This window comes from Thermobia domestica, chromosome 16, assembly GCF_964235325.1.
Source record: "Thermobia domestica chromosome 16, izTheDome1.hap1.1, whole genome shotgun sequence".
Taxonomy (NCBI): domain Eukaryota; kingdom Metazoa; phylum Arthropoda; class Insecta; order Zygentoma; family Lepismatidae; genus Thermobia; species Thermobia domestica.
The window spans coordinates 149,185,552-149,195,615 of record NC_137469.1 but is presented as its reverse complement, the minus strand read 5'-3'; the positions used below and the strand labels follow the sequence as shown (position 1 = coordinate 149,195,615).

The 10,064-nt window shown below is 35.3% G+C and overlaps 1 long non-coding RNA gene across 2 annotated transcripts; it reads right to left on the bottom strand.

Moving 5' to 3' along the window:
* Window positions 1-319: 319 nt before the first annotated feature.
* On the bottom strand, window positions 320-7,163 carry LOC145673468 (uncharacterized). Of its 2 annotated transcripts, none has more exons than XR_014128774.1 (3): window positions 7,018-7,163; window positions 2,252-2,359; window positions 320-501 (listed from the first exon to the last, which is right to left on the bottom strand). It is a non-coding gene; the product is annotated as an uncharacterized LOC145673468 (long non-coding RNA). The 2 variants fall into 2 exon arrangements; XR_014128773.1 differs by lacking the exon at window positions 7,018-7,163 and adding an exon at window positions 6,856-6,889.
* Between the last annotated feature and the right edge of the window lie 2,901 nt (window positions 7,164-10,064).

Here is a 10,064-nt window from a genome sequence, read left to right as displayed (position 1 = left end):
GTACGATTCAACATAGTCATATATGGGACTATGCGAAATAAGAGCGAAGATGTAGCTATTTACAATATATAAGTTATCTGCATATAGTATTTTTCCACATTACTTGTAATAATAACTAACTTAGTGTTGTTCAGCTGTAAATTTCTCCTCAAGGGATAGAAAGAAAATAAGAATGGAACATGATTCAACTAGGGAAAAAAAAAACTGCCTTTTCTGAAACATGAACCTAATTAATCATTAATAACCGAAGGTCACGTTTGGATCGTAGTTATCTAGCATCTGTGTAGCAAAGAAAGATATGCTTAATAAAACAAATGGGTTACACACGTACAATCTTTTATTCAAAAGCTATCATACATGAAGGGATTTTTTCACCCTTTCAAAATATACATCTAGGGTTTTATAATGTGAGCATTTGCATGTTCATCCCGGCTTCAGTCACATCGCACTTTATGTGTATTCATTTGCCTGTCAACATCGCGCTTTGTTCATCCCCTTTCCCTACAAAATGGAAAAGGAAAAAAATTCTGTTAAAAGACGAAGTGAGTGCAAATATTCATAAAAAATTAGCCACAGAAAAATCTAATAATTACGTTAAATACGTATGGATGTATGGAAAGTAGTAGGGAGATGACACTTGTTGGAATTACTCGCTTTATTATTATGATCCAGTCATAAGACAATGAGACCTGTTTTGCTTGAATTGAAAAATCTTTTCGCTAGAAATATGTAAGTACATGTGATGCTGCGAATCAGTCGCGCTTCTGACAAGAAGTGAATATAATACTAAGTATTAATTATAAACCAACAACGAACTTTAAAAAGCAGAGAAAGCACACCAAGTTTGGATTTAGTTCGCATAGCGATGAATATATAAAGTTAGCCTTTAAATCAGTAATCAAGCCAAAAGGCAAAGACAAGCAACATAGCTAACTGTCCAGGCCAATCGAGGCACACACACATTCCAGTTCGAGCTTTGGATAATGATGTTTGTCTCTTTTATTCATTGTTGAACATTACTATCCCTTGACGTAAGTAAAAAATTGTTTCAATGAAGGAAAAAAAAACTCTATCCATTGAATTCATTTACTTTCTTTTGTATCAGATGCCATGTAAAAAGTGGAAAACGGAACATATGAAGCCAAATTACTAGCATTACTTTGTTACAAACCTTGAGATAGAAGTTAGAAAGGAGCAACTAAGTAATAAACAAAATACAATATTGATACAAGTATTTGCAATGGGATGACCAAAAATTACCCGAACCGTACAAAAAAGAACAAGATTTCCGCTGGACACACACACACATACACACACACACACAAACACACACACACACACACACACAATGAAGATAATGTGAATCAACTGTGGTGTAGAACAGGGTGTCTACTGGTACTTGAAATACTGGTATTTGGTTTTCTTACTGGAAATATTGGAATGTACTGGAAATTATTGTCTAATACTGGAGAAATATAAAGATTTCCTTTGAGACCCTTCAAGATGGCAGTCCCATTATCTGGGTGTAGGTGATGATAAAATTAATTGGTCAAACATTGAAAGAACTTGGTAATTCGAGAAAGAAAATCAATAGTGTTTCCTTTTTTTTTTTTAACCCACTAGTTTCTATGCATTCTTTCCATCAGAATATTGAAGAACTAGCTTTATCAACACATTTTACAGCTTCTTGAATATCATAGTATGCCTTTTTTTTTTTTATCCAGGGTGGTGTTTTGAAAATTTGTAAGTCAAGAAGTCAACTCCAGTAAACACCCTGTAGAATCCCGAAGGACGATCGCCCCCAAGCAGTCTTTTGGCATGTTTATAGTTTATGTGAAAGTATATCGTGTAGGATTTCTTGGGACATGGCAAAATAACATTAAAAACGAAGACTGCCTGACCTGTATGAAGATAAAAATACAGAACTATAATAATTACAATAGCCATCTACACTATTTAAAAGTCATAAAACGTATTTAGTAGACACATCCCACTTCGTAAATGGGTTTCCATGCCTATCGCGGGTGCGTTACACATGCAAAGAGAGTGTATTATTAATTTTACAACGACTTTTCTTAACTATTAAGTAGGGTCGCACAATGGTGTCTTTGGTGCGACATCAACAATACATTACATTATAATACAGAATAATTTTATGTATTATAATTGATTGCTTGAAGCTTCCGTTCACCACGTCGACTAAGCAAGAGCAAGCAATTTACAAACCTAAAAGTGTCAATATGTTACTTACGTTTCTCTCTTTTCATTCTTTCCGTTGCGTGACGAAGCCAGCTTTGAACTGGTCTTTTGATCTCAGCATCTGTAGCAAATTTGCTGGACGCGTGTTGCCTCACTGTCTCTGGAAATATAATATTTCTGAATGAGAAAAACTGGCAAATTTCTGCAATAGATATGTGTTATAACAAGAAGGAATATGAAATATAATATTCGACATGCATTTCAATAGGTGAAATGAGGTTCCAAAAGTTATGGGATACAAAGATAATAGGTCTATTGTGCTATGCCTTCTCGAGCATGGCGAGTGCAGCAACTTGGAATGGCATGGACTCGACAAGACTTGGAATGGCAAATCACTATACAGATTATTGAGGTGGGCGAGCTTTTTTTTTTATTATTTTTTTTATTTATTTATTTATTTTTTTTATTTAACAGAACTAGTCCCAGATATTTGGTGACCGAACTTGGCAGGATCATAGTCGACTAAGTTTCAGAACTAGAAGTTGCGAAACCTTATTGGCTACATCCACATCTTATCAATTGGACTTTTCAGTTTTAATTTTAAAGTTCCAGCCTTTTTTAAGAAATAAACGTCGGTTTTAGCGAACTGGCTATTATACAGTGACAATAAAATAAATTTTAACACCATGTGTGTTGATTTCCTCGGGGTTTTCCCATTTCCTTACATTTCTTTCATTTCACCATTTCACTTATTATTATCATCAGTCTCCTTTAGCCTAGGGCATAACCCTAGGAAAATTAATATGCAAAATATCTGCTTATGAAAAATCACACCGGCACGATTAAAGCGGGAGCTTTTCGATGTAAAATATATATATACCGCCCAGCTCTGTACTGAAACTGGACAATCCAGATTCACAGAATACTATCCGTATTAGAATAAAGTGAAGTGGGCGAAGCCCAAATTCTGTTGTTCCCTAGTAAAAAATCAGATTGTAATTATGCTAATGTACTGATTGCACCAAACCGAACAAGGTGCTTTTTACGAAACTTGTATTTTAAGCGCATGACTTAACTTTATTACGTCATTTTTATTGATGTCTACTTTCGGAGCAGCCTTTTATGTTGTGAAAGGGCTCATCAACCTCCTGTTGCATAAGGATGTTAAGGCTACACAAACTTAGTTATATGTAACCTAAATAAATAAAGAAATCAATTTGAACAAAAAGTAACAATGTGAAAACAATATGGTTTAATCAAATTCTTTTCTTTCGACAAAACATGGTTTCTGCCAACCCTGGCAATAACAAGGATTTATGAGCAGTAAGCACAATACGTTGTAGCTTTCCATTACTTTTACATCCAACACCGCCTTCCATCACTCACTGGCGGGTGTAGGACAAAAGCTCACTAGACCTTTTGTCTAAGCTGACTAAATATATAAATAAAAGAAACACATGACTGGGATAGTCATCCATATTTTTCGATTATATTTGCGAATTACCACTTTTACGTAAATCACACCGTGCAGATTAAGAATAAGGTAACATGTTCCAGCCAATATTACCCTTCACAGATATTGTTTTTCTCTTTTCCTCCTCTTTTCAGAATACAACCCTCGCTCAGCTTTTACAATTTGAGTTACTGCAATACTTTTATCTTTTCTTATATTACAAATCGTTGTCATAAAAAATCTAAACTAGTATATTTTAATATATTAGCATTAAATTAGGTTTGCGTATTTTGCGAATAAAATATAATAAAGTGCGTGAAGAGTGAAGTTGCCTAACTGGGATGGCATTTAGTATTTCCCCCAACTCGATCCATGGAACTGGTACTGCAGCTTAGTGAACCATTGTGCTAATGAAAGAAAGAAAAAAAACTGCGGGGTTTCTCACCCCTTTCGCTCGCTCAGCTATATTTCGTAACGCAACTAAGTCACTTTTTTTCAGGGTTGGCAAAAACCATGGTTTTTATTGAAAAAACCAAAAAAACGGTTTTTTTGGTTTAAACCAGGTTTATTTGGTTTAAATAATTTGCTCTATATATTCATATCATATATGGACAGAAATAAGTTTGTTTCGCCTTGATGTTATTATGCAACAGCCGGGTTATGCTGGAAGGGGTCACATAAGCTTAAAGCGGAATAAAAACTGCTTCTCGAGTTACATCCGATAGAAATTGTCCTCCATTTGAACTCGGAACCAGGACTAATTGGCCACAAATGCGATACGTCTGCCGACTAACTCACGAAGGAATCCTGATAAAAATACGTTGTACTGATCTTTACATGCTTCTTAATATAGCTCTCAAGAGTCATTTCGGAAGGACAAAAAGATAAACAGTTGCACAAGTGAGACCATTATACTGAATTACATATGGACAATTTCAAAGTACTACGGAGTACAGAAGAACTAATTTAATTCAAGTTAGTTAACAACGACTTATATTGGTGACGACTTAATTTGCATATCACAAAGATACGAATTATTTGGGTCCACTTTGGCTCAGACTCATTTATACATAAATAGATATCGAAGATACTTTTCACTTCACTAAATGCCTCTCGTGGGGTCTGTATGACCCTTCCCCCCCACACACACAAAGTACGGAATTTCGATGTATTTTATTAATAGTAAACATTGAAACAAAACAATATTTAGAATGTTTCTTTGATTGCAATTAGGCCTACATAACAATAATAACTACAAAAAAATCACAAAACAAACATTTATAAACTTACATAAAAAGAGTTGCTTTTGTAGTATAATCTTTTTGAGTAATGAATGGGGAATTTAGGTCTGAATATAATACGAATAATATACGGGAGTGAAACGTGATAACCCACAAATGTGTGTTCATCAAGATTTTACAAACACTTACACTTTTACGAACATTTTCGTTTTTTGGTTTAAACCAGTTTTTTTTTTTTTTTGAAAAAACCACCTGGCTTAAACCAGCCAACCCTGCTTTTTTTTTTAAATCAAAATCACAACCGTAAAAGACTGGAGGAGAAACAAAATGCAACCCCCAAATTGAATTTCATTAAGACTTTAGTTCTTCGCATAAAATCTTTCGTCACTGGTGCCTGATAACCCGAATCACGCTTCACAGTCTCGATATTTGGAAATTCTAACCTTTCAACCTCCGTTGCGTTTTGAAGGGGTTCGGCTATTATTTGTAGTTGTAAGTCGCAAATATGTTCGGGGGGCTTCTAACCCCGTTCGCTCGCTCAGGTAGACCTGCATTTCGTAAAGTAAATAAACCACTTTTAATTTAAACATTAATATAGTGGAGAGATGTAACTCAAGCTACGTAAAAAAAAAAAAAAAAAAAGCCTCCACAGTAGCCTTTAAACTGTTTCATTGCATCGTCTTTGCAAATTTCAACACTATGATGAAATTTGCATGAGATACGTCCGGTTAAAATTTGTAAAAAGGCAGATTCTGCTGCGCTGCTTTTAAGTGCAACACTGTTGTGTTTGCTTAAGTCACTTCACAACAGAAAAGAAACACAAAACATATGATGAAAGCAGTTTTAATTGAAAATAATCCATGTTCATCAATTTCGCTAACTAACACCTTGGCGGGTTAACTTTAGCAGACGGCTCTACCAAAAGAAAAATTTATAGGTCGAAAAATAGTGAAACGGTAATATAATTGTTTAAACTCATAAACCATATGGGGCCGCGGTGGCTCAGAGGTAGAGCGTTCATCTCTGGTGCTTGGGGTCCCGGGTTCGATCCCAGCTCGCGCCAAGTGAACTCTGTGGTGGACAAACACCGTGTGCGTGGGTTTTCTCGGGTTCTCCCGTTTCCTCCCACTTTCTTCATTCATTTCTCATCGTCACCGTTTCCCATAGCCTCGGTGCACAATCGTGAGACATTAAAATAAATATTTCATTTCATTCAATTTCATAAACCATATGTGGGAGTAAGTAACATAGGAAAGTATATGTTATGGTGGAACTATTTGCTAAGGCAGAAGGTGGCTGAATACAAGTTAGGAACGAGATGGTAAGTGTTGTATCTGAAGATTTGGGAAATGGTTAGAAACAATGGTTGCAGTGCAAAGGCAAGGTTCTAGATTACTGGTCCCCCTTCCCATTGAGCAGTAATAAAGACAGAAAACAACGTGCCCTGCGGGGCTCTAACCCGCCTTCACTCGCTAACGCTCGCTCGGCAATACTGTATAAGTTAAATGTATAAACTTTAGTACAGAAAGAAATCTACCCATCTACTAATCCACATCGGGGACCAGTAATCTAGAACCTTCCCCATGCAAATCATGTGTCACTTCAAAGGTAGAAAACAACTTGCCCTGCGGGGCTTCTAAGCCCCTTCAGTCGATCAGTTATGTAGCGTTTTGTAACACTAGTGCTCCAAATCTAGTAAAAAATAACTAGACAATATTTGCTCATCTTCGCTTTACCACACATATCTTAACAAAATCCCAGAGGCTGGTGCTGGACACTGAATGGCTGCTTATCAGTTTGGTACATCAACAATGCAGGTTTTATGGTAAATCAGTTTGCGTGCTTATTCTTAAACTGTACGCCATAATTTCAGCATGAAATAACAGTGTGAAATAAGAGTAAGAAGGTTTTAGATAATTATTTGAAACATAAAAAGTGAAAAATATTTTAAAAGATTCCGACCTATTGTAAATCTGCCCATTTGTTCATAGCATTCCTGCTCTGTTGAACTTTAAACATTGAGTACTACGGCTGTATGATAACCATTTCATCATTTTTTTTACAACTAGAATAACAACAACTCTTTTTTTTTAAACCACTAAAACTTTCATTTCACACACTTACCGAAATCAAGACTAAAATCTGTTGGAGCACTTAATATTTCACTAACATCAACCACTGCGTCACCGCTGAACCTCACGTATTCCCTCCAATACCACAAACCACAATGCAATTGTGACAAACAAATGACGGTTCCGAACGCACACCACAGCACTGAGGACCAGGCGAAATTTTATGGTTTATATTTTCTTTTCTGCAGATTTTTAAACATATTCTTTTATTATGAGAGAAATACGTATAATTTTGTGAATTTCTATTTCCCGTTGCTAGTGGCCATCCTGCGGGACAACCGTGGGATTCCCATGCATATAGACCCATGCCTGTCCCAAGCGGGACTTCCCTGGGATTACCTATTTATATCCTGGATTTTTTAGGATCGTTGTGGGTCGTACGGGATCATAATGGGACGTCCCGTGGACTACTTGTGCTATTAGGGTACCGCCGTGTGGCTACGACCATTAGCTCGCATACAGAAATCTAAGAATATAAAGATCATCTACCAGTAAAAGTGTAGGATATGCAATAATATACCAAGTAGATAACTTGCATTTCTCAGTACCTACATTGTCGTAAGAATAAAAGTCTTATAATCAATATTAACTCATATAGATTTGCTTAGTTATTTACACACAGAGAATATCACGATTAGAATATGTCGGTTGAAGGATTTTTACTAATAATGTCTTTCAGTCGTGAGTGTGTCCTGTGTTGTTGTTCAGTGATCTGTGTGATATTAGAATTAATAAGTATACAAATTTAAACCACACAATATTATAAAGCCTTTATTAAGTATAGTGGTCGTATTAGTTAATAAAGAATATAAGGATCATTACATTATATTATATTGTTCACACTAAACGCATACTAACGTATCCAGTTAGAGACTTTATTTTCACTTTTTTCAATTAGGATTTTTAGTAAACGCGTGATTATCTAGTGCTCATCAAGGCAAGATATTTCTGTTTAATCTGAACCACAAGGTAAGTGATTACTCATTGTAGAGTGCATACACCGTCCTTTAAATATTTGACCATAACTGTAACTGGGCCTAGAGCCTGTTGTGTTGAATAAATATACAAAGAAATAAATAAAGTGTGCGATCGTTGAAACCACCTCGCCTCTGGACACTATATTCAATACCGTGTACCAGAAGTTGTTGACAGTGACTATTCCGGTACATATCGCTTTCTGCAAGGCAAGTATGGCAGAGATTTCAATCCAACATGTGCATTTGGTTGGCAACCATAATACTCAATTATATATGACAAAAGTGTAACCGCCAACAAATAACGTTCTCTTTTCTAACAGCTAAAACTTCTCCACGAGTATTCCGTTGTCTCAGCGACACCAAACAGAAATACAAGTACATGTAAACAATTAACAACATCCATGTCTAGGGCGAGATTTGAATGTACGACACTCACAGCAAGCAATCCACACACCAAACTACAGCAATATAGTTGTCGCCTAAAAAGATATGAAGAAACGCTTCTTCGATGTATTATTGAAGCGCAAGGATAACTTGGTCAGTTCCAAATGGAAATGATTGTGGCGTTGCCTTATGTGTCTATTTATGGTTCCCTTTTTAACAAGCATTAGAAAAAGGTATCATAAAATAGGTGTGATGGAGATTTGAACTCAAGACGCTTATTGGCTATTTCAGTGATGAAGTACGATATTCACTCACCCAATAGTGCACAACAGATGTTTCTGTAACTAACTTAATATATAGAATAGTTGAAAAACTTTTGTTATATTAACGTTAAGTGCTAAGCTATGAAGATTTCTTCTTTTCATCTTTTTCACAGCTTGCTGTATGAACTGCAAGAGTAAAATAAATGTACATAACTATTTTATTCATATTTGCTACTTAAATAGCTGTGTTAAGCATTGTTGAATTTGAAGTGGATGCATATTTTATGGACTGATTGTTTATAACATCGCTTCCAGGAAGGGTTAAAGAATGTAGACCCGCGAGAAAAACATTTGTGGCAGATAATAATGTATTATTTTACCACACAACATGCGTCTTTTCGACTTCAGCGTAATTAATAGAATACCTACCAAGACACGTAGGTTTCTGTGGTAGAAAAGGAACATTGTGTCACAATCAAGATTTCTTCAAAAGGATTGTCGTAACCGAAACTTGGTTACTTGAGTCTTCATTCGGCAAACCGAAAGTTTATGTGTTTATTTCTTTTTTCTTTAAAATCAAACTTTGTTTCCGTTCTTTCTCTCTTCGATCATCATTTCATGAACACAACTTTCAAGTTAAGAGACTTCGACAGTAGTGAAAGAATAGCCGAAGTTTATAGGGACTAGGCTAGGAATTCTGGGGTATTGTGTTCAAATCCACTGTACGTCGATTTAATACTTTTAAATTGAAATTGAAATATTATCCGAAACATTAATCGATGTTCATATTTGATTATGTTTTAGTTCATTTTTGCTTATTCTTCTTTACCAAATTAGAGTTCTCGATTACGTAGAATATAGCAAGGAATAGTGAATGACATATTGCGGCGTATTACAAGAGACAACTCGTATTCTTTTGATATATATGCTTCTAATACAAACATGCTTGTGTTATTAATTGGATATTAAGTTATATGCACACAAAATATGAATATTTGTCATATTTGAAACCTATGACATGTTTTCTATTGATGTACGTGTTTTGTTGATGCAATCAAACTGATATATGACTATCTGCATGATGTCTTATTTACTGCACATCAACCGCGAAGTAATCCTGAACGACTTTGAAATTAAACTGCATTACGCGTTTATGAGTTTTAGTGTAATATGTGGCATTATGTGGCAGTGAAGTATGTGGTAGTATTCTGTTTCTATGGGACGTTCTGTACATGTAATAATGTTACAAGATCATTATGTAGTATCTATGAACCTTCAATATATCAGCTTAAAATGTAGTATCGTTTTTTCCACATAATCAAGAGATAAAAAACTATGGGTTGCATGCCTGAAAGTGTTTTTTAAGCGAATATTGAAAAAGGTTAAATATACCTTAGTATCTGAAAACACAAGTT